This window comes from Aquarana catesbeiana, linkage group LG11 (genome assembly GCF_042186555.1).
Source record: "Aquarana catesbeiana isolate 2022-GZ linkage group LG11, ASM4218655v1, whole genome shotgun sequence".
In the NCBI taxonomy this organism is placed as follows: domain Eukaryota; kingdom Metazoa; phylum Chordata; class Amphibia; order Anura; family Ranidae; genus Aquarana; species Aquarana catesbeiana.
In genome coordinates this window covers 222,696,114-222,723,774 of record NC_133334.1, presented here as the reverse complement: position 1 = coordinate 222,723,774, position 27,661 = coordinate 222,696,114, and the positions used below count along the sequence as shown (strand labels likewise).

Below are 27,661 nucleotides of genomic sequence, written 5' to 3'. Positions count from 1 at the left end.
CAGGAGTCATTTTGATGTTTTGAGGTGACACATCATGCTGAAAATCCAATAGCAGTTAGTAACTTTTCTTAACACCAAGAAAGGACTGGGCTGGAATGGGGCCAGCACAAATAATACATGTTGGGCTGGTGGCCATGGATGAAGATATTTTCACATAAAGGCCTCATTCACACACAGGCCGAATATCGGCCGAAATCAGCCGGTACAGTAAATACCCGCCGACAATCGGACCATATATGAGTCCCTAGTTTGACAGAAGCTAATCTCACAAACAGCTTCTGTCAAATGAACTTTCTGGAAAACCAGCAGCCGATCAGCATCCAATCAGCTCTCTGAGCCAATGGCTGTGAGTGCTGACCGGTGTGTTTTGGCGGGGGGGCGGCCTGCCATTCAAAACACAATAGCTCAGCGGTGAGATCGCTGTATTAAAATCGCATCGTTAGTACAGCGACCTCTTCCAGAGCTTCTCTGTTACTGTGTGTACCAGGCTTAAATGGTACTTCCAGTCAGTGACAGCTACTGTATGTTTAATAGTTCTCGTCTCCCTGTTCATACCTGTGATCAGAGCACCTGTTAAAGGGAAATCATCCAGAAAGGACTTTTTTGTGGCTCTGAAAAGTTTAATGTGTAGCACCCTCTAGCTTAGTGTGCTAGTGTATATAGTTGTTAAAGTAGCCAGGCCTGGGTTGAATCTGGGTCACTGATGAGTGACCCAGATCAACCTTGGAGAAGCTTCCAGAAGTAGATGGTGGAGGTTAGGAGGAACTGCTTGGAGTATTGAGGGGGGGCCCCCAGCCAATCCCCAGCAAGTGCGCTGGCATGGAGCAAGCACTTTTTAAATGCTCCTGAGTCATGCCAGCAAGGGTAGTTGGGTGGAAGATGGAGAAGGAATGCTGAGGAGGCGGTCAGCGGCCCTTGAGGGTGTCCCCTAGACTGGGGGGGAGGTGACCTTGGGCCTGGGGCTCGGTTGCTGGAGTGATCCTCTACAACACACAGAGGAATCCTGTCCTGGATGCACGGGAGCAGGTGTGAAGACAGTGGGAGAGAGTCAGCACGTCCTTGAGTTCTCCAGGAGAAGTCAGCCGGGTGGGCTGGTGAGTGTTCAGTTTGGGAGGGCTGAGGAGAGTTATCCAGGAGGGCTAGTGAAAGGAGCAGCTGCAGCCAGGCAAGCTGGCAGTGCCTGGAGAGGTGTTGCTGGGATGTAAATACATGCGTCAGTGATGTAAACTGGACATTGACTTTCGCTACACATTTAAAGGGGCCTTGGGTTCCTGCCTATTACAGGCTGTTGCTTCAAGATTCGACTTCGTGCTGTGTCAGGATCATTTTTGTCAAGTGTACCAGTGAAGTTCTCCAAGCAAGTGTGCTGGGGAAAGCACAGGAGTGTAAATAGACTGTATATAGGAAAGCTGTCCCTGAAGAATTTTCTAAAGTCATGTGGGCATCCCATAATAACCCTTCTCGCCATCCAAGATTTATCCCCTCAAAAAAACAAAAAAAAAAACAAAGAAACAAGCACTGGACTGTTTCTTGACTCTGGGAGCCTGTGGAAATTTGGTGTGCCTGGCTGTGCAGGGTGGGAGATCCCATTTCACTTGTGGCTCCTACGTGGGGTGCACTACATGTGTACAAATGCAGAGAGCTACAAAGGAAGCTAGTTCTGAAAGAATGCAAAACTGTAACTTGCGTTATGCTCCATTATTAATGTAACAGAATGATAAAGATTTGAGATGGTGGCATGCAGTTTTATCTTTTATTTAGAACTGATTATGTTAAACATATTTAGTGTGTTCTTTAGGACAACACTTACGTTTACCATTGTCACTGATGACAGTGGCACATATTGTGAATTGCACTTCAGGAAGCTGTTCCTACCATGTAAAGTCAAATTGGTTGTGCTTCTCTTGCAGGCCTAAAATTTCCAGCCTTCACCTGCATAGCACCTAATCCTAACCCACAACCTCTGAATGTAACCTTATGATCCCAATTCTTAACTATATCCCTTGTCTCTAACCATTCCCAAACCCTAACAAAGGCAAATTAGCACAGCCACTCTTATCAATCCCTATCCATGCCACAACACTTACTTCACTTACACTTAGATCATACAGCTAATGGGTTCCACAATAAATATTTATTAAATACATAGCAGTCTTTAGTCCTAGATTTCTCAACTGAAATGTTGTGGATTTAATAATGATTTGATGTGGAGCCATTTGGAGCCTGCTGCTGCTGGCTTGAATCTGTAAAACCCAAATCTAACTGCTATGCTAGTATTTCTCAATGGTCTACAGTATTCAGCTCACTCATATAATGGGCCACATATGCCTATGTCCATGCCTTATTCTGTATAAATCATCACGCAAAGGTGGATTTGACTCTATTGTGGTTACTATCTTTGCTCTTCTCAATGATTTGACAGCTGTTGCTGTTTTCCTGCGCTGCCTACTATACATTTTGTATATTGAGGCTTTAAAAACTCCACTCTGTAATGCTTCTCTCCTATGCTTTAATATACACTCAGCCACTTTATTGGGTACACCTTGCTAGTACTGGGTTGGACCCCCTTTTACCTTCAGAACTGCCCAATTCTTCATGGCATAGATTCAACAAGGTGTTGGAAACATTCTTTAGAGATTTTGGTCAATATTGATGTAGCACCCTGGTCCTAAACAGGGCTGCTAATAAATCGAGTTGTGCTATTTGGTAACTAGCCTGGCTAATTAGTAGGTTGATCCACTGATTCCTGTCCTAAGTCTGAGTTTGGGGTAGTCTCTCTCTTCTGTCAATAGGTGGCACTGTTGCTTTTGGCATTAGAATGATGGATTATCAAAAATTCAGGTAGTGAGTAACTAGGTTGTCTCAGCTAATCAGTAGGAGTTTCTTTAACCGCTGTGTATGCTGGGATAGGCTATTTATTTGGGAGGAGTCATGTGATCAGGGTTCTTCCTGCCCAAGGGTGCGGCCTGGGTGGGTGTGTGTTGGGAAGCTCCTGGTTGCTAGGCCTGAAGCCTGAGGCCTATCCAGGAGGCATGCTGGCTGTTGGGTCCACTTAAGGCCTATCCAGTAGTTCGGGGTTCCACAAAGAAGGAGCAACCAAGGTTAAGCCCGAAGCCTGGGGTGGAACCACATGTGTTAGAGGCTCAGCCTGAGGGAGCCTGATCGTTGTTGGAGGTAAAGGAGAAGCAGTTGCCACAAAGGGATGACCACGCTTGTTACCGGAGGCAAGTTTGATAAGGATGAAGTTCTGAAGGAGTACTAGAGCAGACGCTCCCCTAACCGGTGACAGTGTAGTGGTGGTGCAAATTAGCTGTTTTGGAGCAACATCCGACCGTGTGTACGCTCCATCAGACAAACGTTTTCAGTTTCCACCAGACTTTTGTAGGCTGTGCGAATGGACAAACTTTCCGGCAACAAAAGTCCGATGGTGCAAAGTCCGATTGTGTGTACACAAAGCCATCGGACTTTTGTACAAACTACAGTACACAGCCGTGAGAATGTTTCCAGTGCGATCGGATCGCGCTGGTTCTCGGCAGCAGGGTACTTTACATCTCGCGCTAGCTGCAATAGGAAAAACACATTTTCCTACTGCGGCGGGTGTGAGAGGAAATTCCCCTCTGGGGGAATACCAGGCCCTTTGGTCTGGTATGGATTTTAAGGGGAACCCCCTACGCCGAAAAAATGGCGTGGGCGTCCCCCCAAATCCATACCAGACCCTTATCCAAACACGCAGCCTGGCCGGTCAGAAAAGGGGGTGGGGACAAGCGAGCGCCCCCCCCCCCCCCCCGAGCCGTACCAGGCCTCATGCCCTCAACATGGGGGGTGGGTGCTTTGGGGGAAGGGGGCGCCCTGCGGGCCCCCCACCCCGAAGCACCTTGTCCCCATGTTGATGAGGACAAGGGCCTCTTCCCGACCACCCTGTCCGTTGGTTGTCGGGGTCTGCGGGCGGGGCGCTTATCGGAATCCGGGAGCCCCCTTTAATAAGGGGGCCCCCAGATTCTGGCCCCCCCACCCTATGTGAATGAGTATGGGGTACATCGTACCCCTACCCATTCACCTAGGGAAAAAAGTGTCAATAAAAAACACAGTACACAGGTTTTTAAAGTAATTTATTAGGCAGCTCCGGGTCTTCTTCTGACTTCGGGGGTCCTCTTCCGACTTCGGGGGTCTTCTTCCGACTTCGGAGGTCCTCTTCCGACTTCGAGGGTCTCTCCGGCATCTTCTCCCGGTGTCCGCATCTTCTGCCGGCTCCACCGCTATCTTCTGCCGCTCTTTTGCCAGCGGTGGCCCAGACTTCTGGATCGTCTTCTTTCCTCTTCTCTTCCAGAGATGTTGAGACGACGCTCTCTCCAGCCGGAATGCTCTCTGTGTGCTCCGCAAAGGACTTAAATAGGCGGTGACCCCGCCCCCCTATGACATCACAGTCCCGGGGCATGCTGGGACTGTGAGGTCATAAGGCGGCGTGGTCATAGGATGGCCCTTGTCCTCATCAACATGGGGACAAGGTGCTTTGGGGTGAGGGGCCGCAGGGCGCCCCCCCTCCCCCAAAGCACCCACCCCCCATGTTGAGGGCATGTGGCCTGGTACGGCTCGGGGGGGGGGGGGGCGCTCGCTCAGGGGGGTGCGTGGAGTTCCCCCTCAAGATTCATACCAAACACAGTGCCTGGCATTGGCGGGGATCCAAGTTGGATCCCCGCACCAGTGTCAACCCGGCTCGCAAGGTGTCAATCTCGCCAATAAAAGTGGCGAGATTGACACAATATCAGACAACAATACAGAAGTTGACCAAAGGGTGGTGGTAAAGAGCTGAAAAACCACGTGATATGGTGAAAGTTGGCAGGAAAAGTCCTGTCGTCTGTATGCAAGACAAACTTTTGGGCAACGCCCTTTTTACAAAAATCCAAGGGAACGTTTGTACAAAGTCCTATCGTGTGTATGGGGCTTTAGAAGTCTAGTGAGAGAGAAGGCGAGCTGAGCTTAAGGATCTACAGTGGGATACTGTGAGTTAAGCTGGAAGATCTACAGTGGGATACTGTAAGTTAAGCTGGAAGATCTACAGTGGGATACTGTGAGTTAAGCTGTGGAAGATCTACAGTGGAATACTGTGAGTTAAGCTGGAAGAACTACAGTGGGTTACTGTAAGTTAAGCTGGAAGATCTACAGTAGGATACTACTGTGAGAGAATTTGTTGCCATAGTTGACAGCGGTTGCTTCAAGATACAGATTGCTACATTCAGCTTAAAGGCCCTCGTTCTGTATTGCTGTCTGCCTAGTTCTATTTTTGTCTCCGGAGTTTGCTTTAATTGCTATTGCATTTGCCTAAGCGTGTCCTGTGCCCTAAACCCTCTCTCCCCAACGTTCCTGTGAAGAGAAATAAAACTCTCTCTCTTTGTTCATTTTTACAAAAAGTGACTGGCGTCCAATCTTTTCACCTTGCACCACACCCACTATGCCTAGTAACCTGCACCCTGAGGAGAATTGTCAGTTCTCCCTGGCTCTGAGGGTCACCATCAGGCCCTTGGAAGTTGGGGAGACCGCTACATTGACATGATAGCATCACACAGTTCCTGCAGATTTGTCAGCTGCACATCCATGATGCAAATCTCTCATTCCACTACATCCCAAAGGTGCTCTATTGGATTGAGATGTGGTGACTGTGGAGGCCATTGGAGTACAGTGAACTTATTGTCATGTTCAAGAAACCAGTTTGAGATGATTTGAGCTTTGTGACATGGTGCATTATCCTGCTGGAAGTAGCCATCAGTAGTCAAAAAGGGATGGACATGGTCAGAAACAAAACTCAGGTAGGTCGTGGCACTTAAAGAGGTTGTAAACCTCCATTTTCAAGTTGTACCTATAGGTAAGCCTATAATAAGGCTTACCTATTGGTACAGTAAATAACTCCTAAACGTGCACCGTTTAGGAGATATTTACTTTGTACTGCGCCGATGATGTAATTGGCGCATTAGCGAGTGCCATGCCTGGCAGCTACCGTGCGCAGGAGTGGCATCACGTGACTCTGACCAGTCACAGAGCCGGAGTCCGTGGCCCCGGAAGCAAGAGGGGTGAACATGGATGTGGCCTCCAGCGGGGACAGCGCGGGCTTCTTTTGCAGGTAAGTGACACATAATGTGCTAGTAAACAAAACATACTAGCACATTATGCTTTTACTTTACAGGGAACAAAAAAGGAAGTAAAACCCATCAGGGTTTACTTCCTCTTTAAACTATGCTCAGTTAGTACTAAGGGGCCCAAAGTGTGCCAAGAAAATATCCCCCACACCATTACACCACCACCAGCCTGAACCATTGATACAAGGCAGGATGGATTCATGTTTTCATGATCTTTATGCCAAATTCTGACCCTACCATCTGAATGTCACAGCTGAAATCAAGACTCATCAGACCAGCCAATGTTTTTCCATTCTTCTATTGTCCAATTTTGGTGAGCCTGTGATGTAGCCTCAATTTCCTGTTCTTAGCTGACAGGAGTGGCACCCGGTGTGGTCTTCTTGCTGCTGTAGCCCATCTGCTTTAAGGTTCGAAGTATTATGCATTCAGAGAGGATATCCTGCATACCTTGGTTGTAACGAGTGGTTATTTGATTTACTGTAGCCTTTCTATCATCTTGAACCAATCTGCCCATTCTCCTCTGACCCTCTGACATCAACAAGGCATTTTCGTCAACACAAATGCCGCTCACTGGATATTTTCTCTTTTTTGGACCATTTTCAGTAAACCCGAGAGATGGTTGTGCGTGAAAATCCCAGTAGATCAGCAGTTTTTGAAATACAGAGACCAGCTTGCCTGGCACCAACAACCATGCCACGTTCAAAGTCACTTAAATCCCCTTTCTTTCCCGTTCTGATGCTCGGTTTGAACTTCAGCAAGTCGTCTTCACCATGTCTAGCTGCCTAAATGCACTGAGTTGCTGCCATGTAATTGGCTGATTAGCAATTTGTGTTACCAAGCAATTGAACCAGGTGTACCTAATAAAGTGGCTGGTGAGTGTATTTTTCCACTCTTTTGTTTGAATTTCTATATGAAGAAAATATTCAGATATCTCTGAGCAAGGTGCATCAGCACGCTTGTCAAATTATATATTAATAGATCACCCCTGTCCAAACATATCAGATCTTTCATCCAATAAACTGGGCATATGGCACCCAGAACCCACTACTGTGGGCACTTAAATTCCACAATAAATTCCCCTTACCATTAACCAGAAGCCTCGTTTATAATTAGGATATTAGCTTAGCTAATAACAATATCTGTATGGTGAAGGAACCGGTTTGCCTTCCAGTACATTTGATAAAGTGTGTGATAACATGTTGCTATATTTAGTCATGGTTATGTGAAACTGGGGAAATAAACAGTCCATATGTCCAGTGACAAAAATGGCCGTACATCCTGCAGCAGAGCTTAGCATTATTGTTCCAGGCCAGCGTTTCTTAATCCTTTAAAACAGAGGAGCCCTTGATATAACTTTCAGGTCTCAGGGAACCTCTGATAATAATTACTATATCTACAGCTCAGTTTGAGATGTGAGAATAAATAAAAGAATTGGGAATGTTCCTTTCATTAGTAGTCAGTTTAACCGTTGTCACTTGACGTTATATATATATATATATATATATATATATATATATATATATATATATGTCATCAAATGGGAGGGGTGATATCAGGATCATGGCTGCAGCCGCAATCCTGGTATCATTTTTTAGAGCAGGTGGTGGGCTTTCTGGTAAAAGAGATCCCAGCGGCTCTACAGCTGCCGGATCTTACAGTTGATGGAAGGGGTTCCTCACCCACCACCTTTCCCATGCTCTCCCATACCACCAGGGAGCCCAGGAACGATGCCGCCTGTTGCATCAGATGCCCTAGGAAGAGTGGGAGGAACTTCTGTGTCAGAAGCCAGTATTGACAAGGATTTTGTCACCTCCAGTTTCAGTTTATTTGTTTACAAGTCATTACCAGCTTGGTTTGATTGGCTGCTGTGAGGGACAGAGGAGAGATCTGGGGTCTAATAGAACCCTGACCTTTCCCTAAAGAGAGACATGGCCCGTGCTATCACAAGGAATGTTGTTTATCCCTTGTGATAGCAATAAAGTAAAAAAATAATTAGAGAGACAGTGAAAAAAATTAATTTAAATAAAATAAATAGTAAAATAAAAAAAAAAAATGGAAGGTGCCCGCATCCATCCATGATCACCTGCAAATACGAACGCTCTCACAGGTCCTGCATGCATATGTAGACAGTGATTGCACCACATATGTAAGGTATCGCCATGAATGTCAGAGTGAGAGCAATAATTCTAGCACCAAACCTCCTGTGTAGCTCCAAAGTGGTAACCTGTAAAGGCTTTTACAACTTCATCTATGGATAATTTCATGTACCATAATTTGTCGCCATTCCACGGGTGTGCGCAATTTTAAAGTGTGACATGTTAGGTATCAGTTTGAGAGATGACACATTGAGCAATAGCATGCAATGTCAAGCTGCAGGTACCAAAGACGACAGAATATTAGCATGCATAAAAAAATAAATATGCTCCAGAGATAGAACGATAATTCTACCACTTTATAAAACTCTGGTGATCGTTGTCGGGGGTAAAGGAGAAGCAGTTGCCACAAAGGGAGGACCACTCCTGTTACTGGAGGCAAGTTTGATAAGGACGAAGTTCTGAAGGAGTATTAGAGCAGATGCTTCCGAAGACGGTGACAGTGAAGTGGTGGGAAAGCTTCAGCAGAGACTCATCCAGGAAGGCAGCGGGTAGCTGTGAGTAAAGCTTGAAGGAGTACGGCGGGTAGCTGTAAGAAAAGCTTGAAGATAAAGTACAGCGGTTAGCTGTGAGTGAAGCTCGGGGAATCCAGCGGGTGGCTAATGCAGCGTACACACGGTTGGACTTTACGACCGGACTGGTCCGACGGACCGAGTCCGGCGGACAATCCGATCATGTGTGGGCTTCATCGGACCTGCAGCGAACTTTTCCAGTCGAAAATCTGACGGACTTTAGATTTGGAACATGCTTCAAATCTTTACGTCGGAACTCCGTCGGACCCAGAAATCTGCTCGTCTGTATGCTAGTCCGACGGACAAAAACTGACACTAGGGCAGCTATTGGCTACTGGCTATCAACTTCCTTATTTTAGTCCAGTCGTACATCATTACGTACAAATCCGTCGGACTTTGGTGTGATCTTGTGTAGGCAAGTCCGTTCGTTCAAAAGATAGTCGGAAGTCCGCCGAAAGTCCATTGAAAGTCCATTGAAAAGTCAGTCGGACCAGTCCTGTCAAAAAGTCCGCCCATGTGTACGCAGCTTTAGAGTCCAAGAAGTCTAGTGACAGAGACAGCTAGCTGAGCTTAAGGATCTACAGTGGAATACTATGAGTTAAGCTGGAAGATCTACAGTGGAATACTGTGAGAGAATTTGTTGCCATAGTTGACAGCGGTTGCTTCAAGATACAGATTGCTGCATTCAGCTGAAAGGCCCTCGTTCTGTATTGCTGTATGCCTAGTTCTATTTTTGTCTCCGGAGTTTGCTTTAATTGCTATTGCATTTGCCTAAGCGTGTCCTGTGCCCTAAACCCTCTCTCCCCAACGTTCCTATTAAGAGAAATAAAACTCTCTCTCTCTCTTTTTTCATTTTAACAAAAAGTGACTGGCGCCCAATCTTTTCACCTTGCACCACACCCACTATGCCTAGTAACCTGCACCCTGAGGAGAATTGTCAGTTCTCCCTGGCTCTGAGGGTCACCATCAGGCCCTTGGAAGTTGGGGAGACCGCTACATTGACATGATAGCATCACACAGTTCCTGCAGATTTGTCAGCTGCACATCCATGATGAAAATCTCTCATTTCACTACATCCCAAAGGTGCTCTATTGGATTGAGATCTGGTGACCGTGGAGGCCATTGGAGTACAGTGAACTTATTGTCATGTTCAAGGAACCAGTTTGAGATGATTTGAGCTTTGTGACATGGTGCATTATCCTGCTGGAAGTAGCCATCAGTAGTCATAAAGGGATGGACATGGTCAGAAACAAAACTCAGGTAGGTCGTGGCACTTAAAGAGGTTGTAAACCTCCATTTTCAAATTGTACCTATAGGTAAGCCTATAATAAGGTATTTACTTTGTACTGCGCCGATTATGTCATCGGCTCATTAGCGAGTGCCGTGTCTGGTGGCTACCGTGCGCATTCGCAGGAGTGACGTCACGCAACTCCGACCAGTCACAGAGCCGGAGTCCACGGACCCGGAAGGAAGAGGGGCGAACATGGATACAGCCCCCAGCGGGAACAGCGCGGGCTTTGTTTGCAGGTAAGTGTCACATAATGTGCTAGTATGCAATGCATACTAGCATATTATGCTTTTACTTTGCAGGGAACAAAAAAGGAAGTAAAACCCATCAGGGTTTACTTCCTCTTTAAACGATGCTCAATTGGTACTAAGGGGCCCAAAGTGTGTCAAGAAAATATCCCCCACACCATTACACCACCAGCCTGAACCGCTGATACAAGGCAGGATGGATTCATGCTTTCATGATCTTTATGCCAAATTCTGACCCTACCATCTGAATGTCACAGCTGAAATCAAGACTCATCAGACCAGCCAATGTTTTTCCAATTTTGGTGAGCCTATGCACATTGTAGCCTCAATTTCCTGTTCGTAGCTGACAGGAGTGGCACCTGGTGTGGTCTTCTGCTGCTGCAGCCCATCTGCTTCAAGTTTTGCAGTATTGTGCGTTCAGAGATGATATTCTGCATACCTTGGTTGTAATGAGAGGTAATTTGAGTTACCCTTGCCTTTGTATCATCTCGAACCAGTCTGCCCATTCTCCTCTGACATCAACAAGGCATTTTCGGCCACACAAATGCCGCTCACTGGATATTTTCTCTTTTTCGGACCATTCTCTGTAAATCCAAGAGATGGTTGTGCGTGAAAATCCCAGTAGATCAAAAGTTTTTGAAATACACAGACCAGCTTGCCTGGCAGCAACAACCATGCCACGTCGCCATTCCATGGGTGTGCGCAATTTTAAAGTGTGACATGTTAGGTATCAATTTGAGAGATGACACATTGAGCAATAGCGTGCAATGTCAAGTTGCAGCTACCAAAGCCGACAGAATATTAGCATGCATAAAAAAAGAAATATACTCCAGAGATATAACAATAATCCTACCACTTTATAGACCTCTGGTTAGACCATATCTGGAGTATTCCGTCCAGTTCTGGTCACCAGTCCTCAGAAGGGATGTGCTGGAACTTCTAAAGAAGGACAACAAAACTAATAAGGGGACTGGAGGACCTCAATTACAAGGAACGACTGCAAACACTAAATTTATTCTCGCTGGAAAAACGACGCTTTAGAGGAATATGATAGCGATTTACAAATACCTCAATGGCGATCCCAGCACAGGAAAAAACTATTCAGTCTCAAGGAGTGTAGGAGGAAACAGAGCCACACAATGAGATTGGAGGAGAAGTGGTTTAACCTTAAACTGCGGAGGGGTTTTTCACTGTCAGGGCAATAAGGATGTAGAACTTATTCCACAATTGGTGGTGGCTGCGGGGAGTATTGACATCCAAGAGAGACTCTTGGATGTGCATATTAAAGAACACAACATACAGGGATTTGGGAAATAATTATAAACACTGACAGATGTGCACCTACACAGGTTGAACTGGATAGACTATTGTCTTTATTCAACCTTACCTACTATGAAACTATGACTATGAAACTATTTATTATAACATCATCTTTTATATTTACCTAAATTTGTGTTTGATAAACCACTGCGCAAATACAGTATCATGTGACATAAAAAAATTGCAAACCCCACCATTTTATTCTCTAGGGACTTTGCTTTCAGGAAACATATATTGTAATTTTTGGGAGAAATGTTAGAATTGGCCCAGACGTCAAGTGGTTAGAGAACGTCCCTTAAATTGGTGGTCAGTGGGAAGATTACTCCTTACATTGATAGTAAGAAGAATGACCCCTTACAGTTACAGTAGCTAATAAAATAGTGCCAGTGGTTAATTAGCCATGAATCAGAAGCTGTTAATCGTTCAGGGAAGCCCTAGCAACACCTGTAGGAACCCTAGTTGGGAAAAGCTGCTACTACTTAGCACATCTTGCTGCCCGGCATTTGAGAAAAACTTACCTAAATGATTGCAATAAACTCAACCTACTAATATAGATATTACTTTTTGTCTCTATATACATTCACCCCAAACAATCTATGCCATAATATATCAGGGATGAAAATGTTGCTTTCATCTTAAAATACACCAGACAATTGTCACCCAATACAACCAAGTCTTGAGGAAAGTCTTCTTCCAGAGGTTGCTAGGAGTTTCCTAAACTGTGGCTGATTGACTTCCCAATTGATAGTACCTCCATGGTCCAGTGCAACTAACAGAGCCTTCAGCATGACAACAATGATCTTTCTAGCTGTCTTCTCACTGACCACCAACATAAAGGATGATTTTTCAACTGACCACCAATGTTAGGATATTCTTCCTTCTGACTGCCAATATAACATGCTTTCTACTGAAAACCATTGAAATGAGGGCATTCTTCCCACTGTCCATCAATTCTAGGGGGCATTCTTTCAACTGACCACCAATGTAAAGGGACATTCTTCCTACTGACCACCAATATAAGGGGGCAATTTATTCTACTCACCACCAATGTAAGGGGACATTCTTCCTACTGACCACTAGCCATATAAGGCAGCATTCTTTCTACTGACCACCAATGTAAGGGGACATTTTCCCCACTGATCACAAATATAAGGGGGCTATTTATTTCATTTACCACCAATGTAAGGGGACATTCTACTGACCACCAGTGTGAGGGGAGGCATTCTTCTCCCTGACCACCACTGTAAGGGACATTCTTCCCACCTGCCATCAATGTAAGGAGCATTTTTTCTACTGACCACTAATGTGAACCTGCATTCTTCCCACAAACCACCAATATAAGTGAGACATTCTTTCCCCTGACTGGCTGCCCATTTAAGGGACTTTTTACCCCTGCCACCAATGTAAGGAGGCTTTCTTCCCAATAACCACCAATAAAATGGCTCATACAAAGCAGGCGTTTGAGCTGTGGTTTTACTGCCCCAAACACTGACCTAGAATACTGACAAGGACATGCAGCCGCTTAAGATCGTACACATGCCACCGCTGGATTGCTTACCTTTGTGGCCAAAAATTAAAGTCTCTGTCATATTTGTGGGCAGAACCACCGGTGAATGTGACCCATTCAAGTTAATGAGGCCATGGTGCAACTGCCCTGCAATTGTGTGCAAAGCCTGTGGTTGTGGCACAGTGGTTCATCATTTTAAGGGTTAAAATAGGTGGTGAGGAGGTGACCTTTTGGGGGAGATTTACTAAAACTGGTGCACACAGAAACTGGTGTATAGTAACCAATCAGCTTCTAACTTCAGCTTGTTAAAATAAAACAGAAGTATGGACCCCCCCTAAATAAAAAGTATACTCACCTAGGTGGATGCAGCATCAATTTGATGCTCTATCTGTCCTCCACCACCTCTGCACTGAGAACTAAGCAATCAAACACTGCTGATCGCTCAGTTCTCCCCTCCACTCTAGAGACGTGAATGCCAGTCTCCGGCTTTCTGCTCTGCCCCACCAGCACTCACTGGAGCACGGAGCTGTGGAGGGGGTGGGAGGGCCTGGCTCAATCTCCCAGCAGCTCACTGAGAGGCTGAGCCTGGTGCGTTACTTTAACTGACAATTGCGCAGTCATGCAACACAGTACTCAAATGAAATTTATGTCATTTTTTTCCCCCCATAAATAAAGCTTTCTTCTTGTGGTATTTGGCCACCTCTCTCTGTTTTTATTTTTTGCTATAAAAAAAAAGACTGACAATTTTGGAAAAAAAATATATATATTTTTTACTTTCTGCTATAAAACATATCCAATAAATAAAAAATGAAAAAAATCAAATTTATTCTTAAATTTAGGCCAATATGTATTTTGCTACTTATTTTTGGTAAAAAAATCCCGATAAGCGTATATTGATTGGTTAGCGCAAAAGTTATAGCATCTACAAACTATGGTACTGTATATATACTGGAATTTCCTTTATATACCAGTAATGACAATGATCAGCGACTTATATCGGGACTGCGATATTGCGGCAGACAATCTGACACTTTGTGGGAACCATTGACACTAATACAGTGATCAGTACTAAAAATATGCACTGTCACTGTAATAATGATACTGGCTGGGAAGAGGTGAAACATCCAGGGAAATCAATGGGTTAACTGTGTGCCTAACCAGTGTTTGTGTTTACTATGTGTGGTGCTTTTACTAAGGAAAGTGAGGCCTTTATTCTCTGCTTTGCAGGGACACAAAATCCACCACTTCCCCCCTGTCAGAATGGAACTCTGCCTTGTTTACATACAGTAGGCAGAGCCCTGTTCTGTGTCTCTGCCCAACGATCATCGGGTGCTGGCAGATATCTATTGGCAAGTCATAGCACAGGCGCAGCACCTGTAAGTGCCAGATCACGTATTAGGTAGCAGAGTGGTCGCCCTGCTGCAGAATATGTATGGTGGGCATAGGCATGCGCAGGGGGTGTGCCAGGTGTGCCTGGGCACACCCAAGTCACTCTGTGTGGTGCCTACTCCCCCTACTGCCTTGGCTTACCCTGTGTTGACTCCCCCACCCGGCTTCCCTCCTCTTCCCTCCTCTCCCCTCGACTGCTGCGGAGGATGTTTCAGGATGAAGAGCAGAGGGGAAAGGGCTAGTCAATGTCATTTGCTGGCCCCTTCCTTTTCTAAATGAACACAGTGAACACTCTCACTCACTGTGTTCATTCATAATGGAAGCATAGAAAACTGTGTTTATTATGCTTCAGTTTGTGAATGAACAGGAAGCCGCTCAGCCCAGAGCACTTCCCATTCATTCACTGTCCAGTGCAGCTGAGGCTGCAGAGAAAGGCTTGTGTGTTTGATCTTTGGGGTGCACACCCTAATGCAATAGACTGCAAACAACTGCACACTTATGATGGTGGGCAGTCAGCAAGCGGGTAAGCTTTGACAATAAAACCTAAAAGCTGATTGGTTACTGTGCAGAGCTGCATCAGATTCTGTGTCACAAGTTTTAGTAAATGCCCCCTAAAGTCTGCCAGCAACCTGTCAACCACCCTCTGAAAGATAATTGCCTGCAGATCACTTTTCAGAGGGATGACAAGGGCTGCCACATGTCTGAATGAGCCCCTAAGTGGGCAAACATCCCACCAAGTGCCACTGTAAGGGGCATTCTTCCCAATGACCCCCAAAGGAATCATTTTAGGAAGGTTTTCCTGAGACCTTAGTATTAGTATAAGGTTTCCTTTGGGTAAAGGGTGAAGAAATGCGGTTCTGTGATTGGATCAGGATGGTCAGATCTCTCGTCACTTGCCTTCCCTATACCTGCCTTGTGCTCTGTCATTACCATCTGCTTCTTCCATAACCATCACTTAGGAGAGCAGTATATTATAATGTATGCTCCATTGATAATGAAGAAAGCAGTGCAGCTACACAATGTAACACAAAGTGTGTCAGATGTGTCAGAACACAACAGGTGTCATGGCTGGGACTGTGCTGTCACCTTCCCAGCCTATTCATCTTCACATTGCACCTTCATTTCTTCCCAGCCTGCCGGTATGACATAACCAGAAGAGCTGGTACTAGGTATTAATGAGGATTTAACAGGCACATAGAGGTGACAGTTACTGTTCCCCATCCCCTGGACCTCTCCATGCTCTGCACTCCTCTTCCCTCCTCCTGCACACTCCATCTCTCCATCCCTCCTCCTCCTCCTCCTCCTCCTGCAGGTCCCTCCTCTCCTCCAGCGGCAGTAGCACGGTGATCGCTCGCTGTCCCTCACCTCCATCAGCATCTCTTCCAGCATCGGCACCCCCCAAACACAGAAAGCCATTGGAGAGGGGGGGCTGCTGGTCCAGATTTGGGGTGATCAGCGCCTGGCAGTCATCGCCCGTCCCGGCTCCTGTGTCTGGAATAGCTGTGAACTTTACCCATAGGACCGGCTGGCTGCGGATCGCAGGTAAGGTGGGTCGGGGGGTGCCCGCATCTAGGGGGGTCGGGGGATGGAGCCGGCTTCATCTATTCTATGCAGAGACCGTCTTATCAGCGCCTGTGCAACAGTGTACATGGGCACATTGTGTGCCAATGCGTGCTTGTGTGCCCAGGGATGGAGGTGTATGTGTGTGTGCCCAGGGATGGAGGTGTATATGTGTGTGCCCAGGGATGGAGGTGTATTATATATGTGTGCCCATGGATGGAGGTGTATATGTGTGCCCAGGGATTGAGGTGTATATGTGTGTGCCCATGGATGGAGGTGTATATGTGTGTGCCCAGGGATGGAGGTGTATGTGTGTGTGCCCAGGGATGGAGGTGTATTATATATGTGTGCCCATGAATGGAGGTGTATATGTGTGCCCAGGGATTGAGGTGTATATGTGTGTGCCCAGGAATGGAGGTGTATATGTGTGCCCATGGATGGAGGTGTATGTGTGCCCAGGGATGGAGGTGTATATGTGTGCCCAGGGATGGAGGTGTATGTGTGTGCCCATGGATTAAGGTGTATTATATATGTGTGCCCATGGATGTAGGTTTATGTGTGCCCAGGGATGGAGGTGTATATGTGTGCCCAGGGATGGAGGTGTATGTGTGTGCCCATGAATTAAGGTGTATTATATATGTGTGCCCATGGATGGAGGTGTATGTGTGTGCCCAGGGATGGACGTGTATATGTGTGCCCAGGGATGGAGGTGTATGTGTGTGCCCATGAATTAAGGTGTATTATATATGTGTGCCCATGGATGGAGGTGTATATGTGTGCCCAGGGATGGAGGTGTATGTGTGCCCAGGGATGGAGGTGTATGTGTGTGCCCATGGATTGAGGTGTATATGTGTGCCCATGGATGGAGGTGTATGTGTGCTCAGGGATTGAGGTGTATATGTGTGCCCATGGATGGAGGTGTATGTGTGCTCAGGGATTGAGCTGTATATGTGTGCCAAGGGGTGGAGGTGTATGTGTGCCCAGGGATGGAGGTGTATATGTGTGCCCAGGGATGGAGGTGTATATGTATGCCCATGGATGGAGGTGTATGTATGCCCATGGATGTAGGTGTATGTCTGCCCGGGGATTGAGGTGTATATGTGTGCCCTGGGATGGAGGTGTATATGTGTGCCCAGGGATGGAGTTGTATATGTGTGCCCTGGGATGGAGATGTATATGTGTGCCCAGGGATGGAGTTGTATATGTGTGCCCTGGGGTGGAGATGTATATGTGTGCCCAGGGAATGGAGGTGTATTATATATGTGTGCCCAGGGATGGAGGCGTATGTCTGCCCAGGGATTGAGGTGTATATGTGTGCCCTGGGATGGAGGTGTATATGTCTGCCCAGGGATGGAGTTGTATATGTGTGCCCTGGGATGGAGATGTATATGTGTGCCCAGGGAATGGAGGTGTATTATATATGTGTGCCCAGGGATGGAGGCATATGTCTGCCCAGGGATTGAGGTGTATATGTGTGCCCAGGGATGGAGGTGTATACGTGTGCCCAGGGATGGAGGTGTATACGTGTGCCCAGGGATGGAGGTGTATATGTGTGCCCAGGGATGGAGGTGTATATGTGTGCCCAGGGATGGAGGTGTATATGTGTGCCCAGGGATGGAGGTGTATGTGTGCCCAGGGACTGAAGTGTATATGTGTGCCCTGGGACGGAGGTGTATATGTGTGCCCAGGGATGGAGGTGTATATGTGTGCCCATGGATGGAGGTGTATGTGTGCCCAGGGATTGAGGTGTATATGTGTACCCTGGGATGGAGGTGTATGTGTGTGCCCAGGGATGGAGGTGTATATGTGTGCCCTGGGATGGAGGTGTATATGTGTGCCCAGGGATGGAGGTGTATATGTGTGCCCATGGATGGAGGTGTATGTCTGCCCATGGATGTATGTGTGTGTCCAGTGATGGAGGTGTATATGTGTGCTCAGGGATGGAGGTGTATGTGTGTGCTCAGGAATGGAGGTGTATATGTGTGCCCAGGGATGGAGGTGTATGTCTGCCCATGGATGGAGATGTATGTGTGTGTCCAGTGATGGAGATGTATATGTGTGCTCAGGGATGGAGGTGTATGTGTGTGCCCAGGAATGGAGGTGTATATGTGTGCCCAGGGATGGAGGTGTATATGTGTGCCCATGGATGGAGGTGTATATGTGTGCTCAGGGATGGAGGTGTATATGTGTGCCCATGGATGGAGGTGTATATGTTTGCTCAGGAATGGAGGTGTATGTGCCCATGGATGCAGGGACTGTATGTGCCCATGGATGCATGTGTGTGCCCATAGGTGCAGGTATGGTGCCCCTGTATGGTGCCCCTGTATAGAGGGTGTATATGTGTGCCCATGTATGAAGGTGTATGTGTCCCCTGGGATGCAGGCATATGTAGTGCCATCACTGGTGCCAGGGAGGTGACAGATTGCTGTGTCTGTATAATCCAGAAGCCAGCCTAAAATGTGACTTGACTAATGTCTCACCTGGGTCAGTGTACTGCAATCACTATACACCTGTCATCCTCCATGCCCAGCCTTGTACTCAGCATAGTAGATGATCCTGACATGGTGCACACTCTACCTGCATAGATCTGATTGTTATGTTGGGAATATTGATGACATAACAGGAAACCTTGTATGACATCATCTTCCATCTCACCTGCTCCTCTACATGTCATCCTGCTATAAAATAATAAAAAGCTCATTAAAAACGACACCATATGTATTGGCAGCAGGCTGTGAATGCTGGGATCTGACACACACTAACATGGTGTTAATGACCTGAAGTTTGGCTCACACGATGTTCTCACACATGGTACACTGACACTGAGTGACTTTCTATATTTTCAGCAAAGTATGTCACATCTGTCATAACAGTTAATGATATAAATATCAATAGATTTGCCATATTGCTAGCTGTATCTCGCAATTGCTAGGTTAATGGCGGTGGTTGTCACAATATAGTAAAAAAAAAAAAATAATAATAATAATTCTGACTACTTTAGCAACCCAATATCTATTTATTTTCTTATTATGTATTTAAAAATATCAAGGAAAACTGTTGCTCATTAAACAAAAAATGACTTTATGGGATTCTAAAAATACGCCTATCTACGTTGGATCTTTCTGGCAGGAAAATTCAGTGTAAAAAAAATGCTAATTTTGGGGCTTAATTATGAGTGTTTATGCAGTTTTACAGGCGTATGGCATTTAGAAAGGTATATGTGTAAACTCATTGGATTGGCTAGAATATGTATTTATTCTGGTCCATGGAATGTATGTGCAGTAATCTTTCTGAATGCAGATTTGGGGCATTTTCTTTTTTTATACCCCTAAACGGTTTTCTAAAATACAAACTTAAATGCCACAATGAGCATGGATGCATTGAATAGATTTGCGTTCAGAGGCATAAAAAAAAAAAAAAACCTTTTAGGCTACATGCACACGGCCATAGGAAGTTTACTGATCATATAATTATGGTTTTTCTGGTAGAAAAGTTCCTGCATAAATGATCAGTAATATGCTTGTGTTTAGATGCGTTCTCTATCCTCCTGCTCTGTTTTCATTCCCAGAATGCGCTTTTGACATCTGTGTATATGGGTATACATGTATCTACACACTTATGCACATAAAACAGAGATTTTTGGTTGCGCATCTGAATGCAACTCATGTTTACATACCTTTGTGCATGTCCCCATTGAGAAAAATATACCTGCATTCAGATCTATTAAAGAAAACACTTTGGGGTTGATTTACTTAAGGCAAATAGACTGTGTGCCTTGCAAAGTGCAGTTGCTCCAGAGCTTAGTAAATGAGCAGAAGCTCTGCTGACTTCAATCATCCAATCATATCCAAGCAAAAATGCTGGGTTTTTTTTTGTTTGTTTTTTTTCCTTGCACGTGATTGGGTGTTCTTTGCAAAGTGAAGCTTTACCATAAGCTTTGGAGCAACTGTACTTGCAGAGTGCACAGTCTATTTGCTTTTTGTAAATCCAACCCTTTCGAATTGCGTTTTTATGGCCAGGTGCATGTATCCTAAGCCCTCGTTCACATCGGTGCAACTGGTCATGCGATTTGACAATTCCAAATCTCATGACAATTCGCAGCCATTGCCGGCAATGGGACCACTCATACCGCTGCGACTCAAGGTTCCTGCACTACTTTTTGCCGATTTCATTGCGACTTGCATAGACTTTTGTTAAAATAGGTCACAAGCCGCAATGAAATCGGCAGTGCAAATCACACTGATGCGTGGCTTTGAAATCACGCTGAAGTAGCGCGATTTCAAAGCCACAATGGTGTGAACCAGGGCTAAAAGCAGCTTTTTTTATGTTGCCTGTGTGTCAAAGTACATACATGAAGGCAAATAGACTGTGCACCTTTTTTTGTACAGTAAATTCTTTATAATAAACATTAAACCAATATCAGTAAGAGCCGGTTCACACGGAGGCGACTTGTCAGGCGACCTAGCCGCCTGACAAGTCGCCTCCCGTTCTGTACAATGGAACCATTCTAATCGGAGCGACGCAAGTCGCTCCGACCTAGAAAAAAGGTTCCTGTACTACTTTGGGGGCGACTTGCATAGACTTCTATACAGAAGTCGTTTTGCAAGTCGCCGTGGCAGTCGTGTGCAGGTCGCCTCGGTGAGGCGACCTGCAAGTCGTGCTGCTTCTAGTGTGAACCGGCTCTAAGAATGTTCAGCTATTTACATGATGGATTGTTTGAAAAACATTACACACTATTTGGGCTACAGGTAACTAAAGTATTTGAGATTGAGTGACCAGGGGCTACCCAGTATGCATTGGGATTGATTTACTAAAGGCAAATAGACTGTGCACTTTGCAAAGCGCAGTTGCTCCAGAGTTTAGTAAATGAGGTAAAGCTTCACTTTGCAAAGAGTTCCCAATCATGTGCAAGGAAAATTAAAAAAAAATAAAAAATGTTTGCTTGCACATGATTGAATAATGCAAGTCAGCAGGGCTTCTGCTCATTTACTAAGCTCTTTGCAAAGTGCACAGTCTATTTGCATTTAGTAAATCAACCTCAGTGTATACTGGGTAGCCCCTGGTCACTCAATCTCCAGCACTTTCATTACCTGTAGCCCAAATAGTGTACAATGTTTTCCAAACAATCAATTATGTATTTAAATAGCTGAAAATTCTCACTGATATTGGTTTAATGTTTATTGAATCTGTTTATTATAAAGAATGTACTGTATAAAATCATTGTAAAACAATAATATGCCAATTATTTTGTATTCATTGAATGTATCTACATTCCAACATGTATATTCAACAAAAACAAACATCATTCTTGATGACCGTCATGTAGGTTTTTGTGTCATTGCTTATTATTCTTTTTATTATATTTTCTATTTGAGAATGTTCTGCTGAAGTAGTGAGTGAGATAGAAGAAAGTAACATGGTGGGGAGAGTTTGTGGGGGACAGAAATACTGATAATTGGGTATTGATCACAACAAACATACAAGCTCTGCTCATGGAGTTGAACATTCAATTCTATGGACTACAGGTATTTCTGTATTACAGAACCCCCATCTGTTTCAGCGATGATCCGAGAACCTCTGTCTGAGATACAGGAGGGGCTATTCCTAAACACATCCACTGTAGGCTTCTTGTTGCATACAAAAAGAGAGAAATAAAATATACTATTTTTAAGAAGGTGAATGATGTAGAAATGGCAATAAGACTGGTGATACAGTAAGCAGAGAGATAAAGTGCAAAGTAAATTAATAGGTGTGTTGGGAAGTACACATCCAGCGGCTTGTGAAAAGTTGTATGTGTTGTCCCTATCTTTTTGCATATCTGCAGTGTTTGCTGGATAGCTTTGGTAGCTCATTGATTGGTTTCAATTGTTTCTTGGAAATGCTGGTTTACTTTGATTTTGTTTCAGTGTGTCAGGGGGGTATGTTGCTTCTCTCCAATCAGCTGTCAGAGCTCTCCTTACTGAGCTCTGTAGAGTGTAACTTCAGCTCTCTACCCCCTTTTTTTGAACTCTCAGGCAAGCTTTAAATATTCAGCACTTTGAACAAATGTAGAGAAGACTCAGAGAAACAGGTACAACTTATGTAGGAGCATTTTTTTCTTCTCTGTGTATCACCTGAGGCCAGTCACTTCACTGGGTATATGTAAGGGGTTACAACCTTTTTAAGACACAGTGGTGTAGTGGTTAGTGCCTAGCAGGAAAAGGGTCGCTGGTTCGAATCCCAACCACAACACTACCTGCCTGGAGCCAGCATGTTCACACTGTGCCTGTGTAGGTTTCCTCCGGGTACTCCGGTTTTCTCCCACACTCCAAAGACATGCTAGAATGGTAATTGGATCCTGTCTAAATTCGCCCTAAACTCCTTGAGGGCAGGGACTGATGTGAATGTACAATGTACAGTATCTCACAAAAATGAGTACACCCCTCACATTTTTCTAAATATTTTATTATATCTTTTCATGTGACAACACTGAAGAACTGACACTTTGCTACAATGTAAAGTAGTGAATGTACAGCTTGTATAACAGTGTAAATCTGCTGTCCCCTCAAAATAACTCAACACACAGCCATTAATATCTAAACCGCTGGCAACAAAAAGTGAGTACACCCCTAAGTGAAAATGTCCAAATTGGGCCCAAAGTGTCAATATTTTGTGTGGCCATCATTATTTTCCAGCACTGCCTTAACCCCTTTGGACATGGAGTTCACCAGAGCTTCACAGGTTGCCACTGGAGTCCTCTTCCACTCCTCCATGATGACATCATGGAGCTGGTGGATGTTAGAGACCTTGCGCTCCTCCACCTTCGATCTGAGGATGCCTCACAGATACTCAGTAGGGTTTAGGTCTGGAGACATGCTTGGCCAGTCCATCACCTTTACCTTCAGCTTCTTTAGCAAGGCAGTGGTCATCTTGGAGGTGTGTTTGGGGTCATTATAATGTTGGAATACTGCCCTGCGGCCCAGTCTCCGAAGGGAGGGGGATCATGCTCTGCTTCAGTATGTCACAGTACATGTTGGCATTCATGGTTCCCTCAATGAAGTGTCGGCAGCACTCATGCAGCCCCAGACCATGACACTCCCACCACCCTGCTTGACTGTAGGCAAGACACACTTGTCTTTGTACTCCTCACCTGGTTGCCGCCAATGCAAATGCACTGTAAATGCAGTCTAGTTTCCTACACATGGAAATCGCACAGTGCAAAAGCACTATATGATTTCTGTGCAGCCACATTTCAAAAAAGGTGCAGGGATCTCTTCCCTGCAGAAAAAGTAAGTACAGCAGCCCATTCAAATGAATAGGCTGCTGTGCCTGCCCAAACCGCGGCAAGCAGAGTCGCATACATGTGAACCCGGGCTTATTGTACTGTATAAAATGGATTGCTGCATTTTTCATGAGAGATCATAACAGTGGTACCGACATCTAAGATACAGATTCATACTCTATCATTTCCATAGTCATTGCACTGTACCATTAATTGCTTTTGATTTTTGATTCAGCAGAATATTTAAAATAATAAAGAAAGTGAAAATAATATGAACAAAAATTATGGGTCCCTTAGGCCCCTTTCACACTGGGGCGGCAGCGGCTATTGTTAGCGGCGCTTTACCGTAAGTATTCGGCCACTAGCGGGGTGGTTTTACTAGCGGCTGAGAAAGGGTTAAAAACCACCGCAAAGCGCCTCTGCAGAGGCGCTTTGCCGGCGGTATAGCCGCTCTAGCCCATTGATTTCAATGGGCAGGAGCGGTGAAGGAGCGCTATATACCGCTCCTTCTTTACCACTCCGAAGATGTTGCTAGCAGGACTTTTTTTCCTGTCCTCCTAGCGCACCGCTCCAGTGTGAAAGCACTGGGGGCTTTCACACTGGAGAGACAGCAGCGGCTGTTTCGGGTCGGTTTGCAGGCGCTATTATTAACGCAATAGCGCCTGCAAACCGCCCCAGTGTGAAAGGGGCCTTAACCTAACATTTTGTTGTGCATCCTTTAGGCCCCTTTCACACTGAGGCGCTTCTAAACTGCCAGTAAAACACTGAGCGCTTTTGAAGAGTTTTTCAGGAGCTTTTGAAGAGCTTTCCATTCATTTCAATTTCGAGGGGCGTTTTTTCACCACCCTGCCAGTGCACTGCCCCAGTGTGAAAGCATTCATTGATTTTAATGGAAATAGGTTTTCGTGAGCTTTTCAGGCACTTTTTTTAGCGTGAAATCGCCTGAAATGCGCCTCAGTGTGAAAGGGGTCTAAGAGGCAATCACTGCAAACAAATTCAGATTGCTATAGCTCTCATGTAGCATACAAACGATCGTGATTTTGGTCGGAAAAAGATATGATGGCTTTTCCGACGGGATTCTGCTCAAGCCTGCCTTGCATACATACGGTCACACAAAAGTTCTCTGAACTTTCTACCGTCAAGAACGTACAACACTACAACGAGCCGAGATAATGAAGTTCAATGCTTCCTAGCATGCGTCAAATTGTTTCTGAGCATGCGTAATTTTTTGCGTGTCTGAATTGCATACAGACGAACGCATTTTCGGATAGGAACTTTTTCCGACCGAAAAATAATCTGCTCTCAATCTTTTGCTGGCTGGAATTCCGCCAGCAAAAGTCCGATGAAGCATACACACGGTCGCATTTTTCCAACCAAAAGCTCACATCTGTCTTTTGCTGGCGGCATTTCCGATCGTGTGTACGGGGCATTAGTCATACTTCTGCATCTGCCAATACGTAGTTTGGCCACTCCAGTTCTCTCAGGTTTGAAGGGTTCTTTCTCCGTCTTTCGATTGATGTTCAGTAGAAATTAGATCTGGGCTCATAAAAGGCCACTTCAGAATAGTTCAATATTTTGTTACTATCTATTCTTGGGGTCTTCTATCTGTGAGTTTTGGGTCATTATCCTGTTGGAGGACCCATGCCCTGCAACTGAGAGGAGCTTTCTGAAGCAGGATATTATGTTTCACTCCAGAATTTTTTGAAAGTCTTGAGATTTCATTGTGCCCTGCACAAGTTCAAGGAATCCTGTACCATATGCAGCAAAGCAAATCCAAAATCTAACCAAGCCTCCTCCATGTTGCACATTAGGTATGGTATTTTTTAAAAGCTAGGATTTTCATCTGTGAACATAGAGCTGATATGACGTGCCAAAAAGCTCCAGTTTTCACTCATCTGTTTTCCATTTAAAAGTGGATGTCTCTTGGGTCTTCTGTTGAGCCCACTGTCGCTCAGAAAAGTGACGGATGGTGCGATTGGACACTGATGAACCTTGACTATGGAGTTAAGCTTGTATCTCTGTGGAAGTTCTCCTTGGCTCTTTGTCTACCATTTGCACTATTTTACCATTCAGTCTGCGGTTGATTATCCTCTTGTGGCCATGTTCAGGGAAGTTGACGACATTCCTATGCACCTTCAACCTCTTAATAATATCTACTACTGTAGTCACAGGAACATCAAACTACATAGAGATAGTCTAATAGCTTTTACTAATGACATTTTAGCATTGGTCTATAATTTTTTTCTAATCTCCTCAGATAACTCATTCCTTTGCTTTTTCTGTTCCATGTTCAGTGTTGTACACACAATTATACCAAACAGCAGAGTGACTGCTTTTTTTATAAATAGACTGAATGACTGATTACAGGATTAAAAACTTGTGATACTAATTATACCATACAGTTAGTTTAAAACATCTCTATGATCCACTAATTCATACTCTTTTTCTACAGGTACCAACACATCTGTTCGGGCCATTTTAGAATATCTTTGTACAATAAGCAATAATTAATCTCTTTATATTTTCTTTGTTTAAAGCAGAACTTCACCCAAAAGGGGAAGTTCCGCTTGTTTGCATCCTCCCCCCTACACTGCCACATTTGGCACTTTTTGGGGAGGAGGGGGGAGCGGGTATCTATTTTTCACAGGTACCCGCTCCCACTTCCGGGTCAGATCGCCTTGGTGATCTGTGAGGGTGTCCGGCCCCCTCTTCCTTCCTCCTGCAGCCTTCTGGGACACACGCAGATCCCAGAAGACTGTGGGAACATTCACAAAGCGCAGCACAGCTCGCACATGCACAGTAGGAAACTGCTTTCCCTTACCTAGGATACTGGCACCTGCACCAGAAGCCGATTGAAGAATCGGCTCGGGTGCAGACATTGCTGGATCCCTGGACAGGTAAGTGTCCTTATAATAAAAGTCAGCAGCTACAGTATTTGCAGCTGCTGGCTCTTAATGTTTATGGGGAGACTGGAGCTCCTTTTTAAACTAATGATTTACTAAAGACATAAAGATATACACAAGGGTACCATCAAATTTATTCATTTCTGTATTAATTTCAAGTGCATATTTACAGCAGCAATTCTCAACCAGGGTGCCGCGAAAATGAGGCAGAGTTTGTCCTGGTGCCATAATGCAGGCCAGTCACCAACACCATAACAACCAATAAAGCTCTAGGACCAGGATACACGGTGTCCAGGATGACCCTGATCCGGGGAAGGTGGCATGAAAGGTCATCCCCAGCATTCAGGAAAGGATGGAGTGCACCTCTGTCCAAACCTTCTCTGCCTCTTGTCTTCTGCTATGTTGCTGAAGTAAGGTAGGGCTCTAATGGGTAGAGGGGACTCTGTGATGGGGGGACTCTGATTTATTAGGGGGACGTTGATGTATGGTGGCAGAAGGGCTATGATGGAAAGGGTGGGGCTTTTGATGTGAGGAGAGGATTCTATGATGGGGGATGCTGCTGAAGTGATGGGGAATGTCTGATGTGAAGGGGGGCTTCTGATGTGAAGTTAATTTAATCAAGACAGTCATGCCAAGCTCAGGTTTCCCATTGATGGTGTGTATTATTTACCTCAGAGGTGCCTTGAGATTTTGCATATTTTTAAAGGGTGATCTGACTAGAAATAATGCTTTGCAAGATCTAATAATTACAAATAACACAGATCTAATTACAGATGTGGAACCCCCGCCCCAGTGTGAAAGTACCCATAAGGCCCCTTTCAAACTGAGGCGCTTCTAAACTGCCAGTAAAACACTGCAGGGGCGTAACTACCACCATAGCGACCCATGCGGGCGCTATGGGGCCCGCAGCCGAGTGGGGCCCAGTGAAGATAAGAGCACCGCCGGCACAGTCTCCCAGCCAGGGGAAGAGAGAGGAAAGGAAGAGGCGAGCTGTCCGTATCAGCAGAGAGCTGAATTGCCCGATGTAATAGCTTTCATTAGAACTTCCAGTGTTCCCGGGGCTCACGTCACATAGCTCCACCTTTTGGCCTGGTGCCTTTGATAGACAGAACGCCGATCCAATGCGGGACATGTGACGTCATCAAAGGCGTCGGGCCAAGAGGTGGGGCTATGTGACGATGAGCCCCGGGAAGACGGGAAATTCAAATGACAGCTATTACAGCGGGCAATCCCGCTCTCTGCTGATCCGGGGGGCTTGCCTCTTCCTCTGCATAGGTGGGGCTGTATGGGGCACAGGCAGACCAGGCTGTATTGGGCACAGGTCACGCTGTATGGGGCACAGGTCATGCTGTATTGGGCACAGGTCACGCTGCATTGGGCACAGGTCAC

The 27,661-nt window shown here is 45.4% G+C and overlaps 2 protein-coding genes across 3 annotated transcripts in view; one reads left to right on the top strand and one right to left on the bottom strand.

The window, feature by feature from the left end:
• Positions 1–27,661, bottom strand: part of MACROD1 (mono-ADP ribosylhydrolase 1) — a 1,161,618-nt gene that overhangs the window by 218,248 nt on the left and 915,709 nt on the right. The window lies entirely within an intron of this gene.
• FLRT1 (fibronectin leucine rich transmembrane protein 1) overlaps positions 15,858–27,661 on the top strand; it is a 429,526-nt gene continuing 417,722 nt past the window's right edge. The window contains exon 1 of the mRNA XM_073605382.1: positions 15,858–16,090. The gene's annotated coding sequence lies outside the window, so the exon portion shown is untranslated. The remainder of the gene's footprint in view (positions 16,091–27,661) is intronic.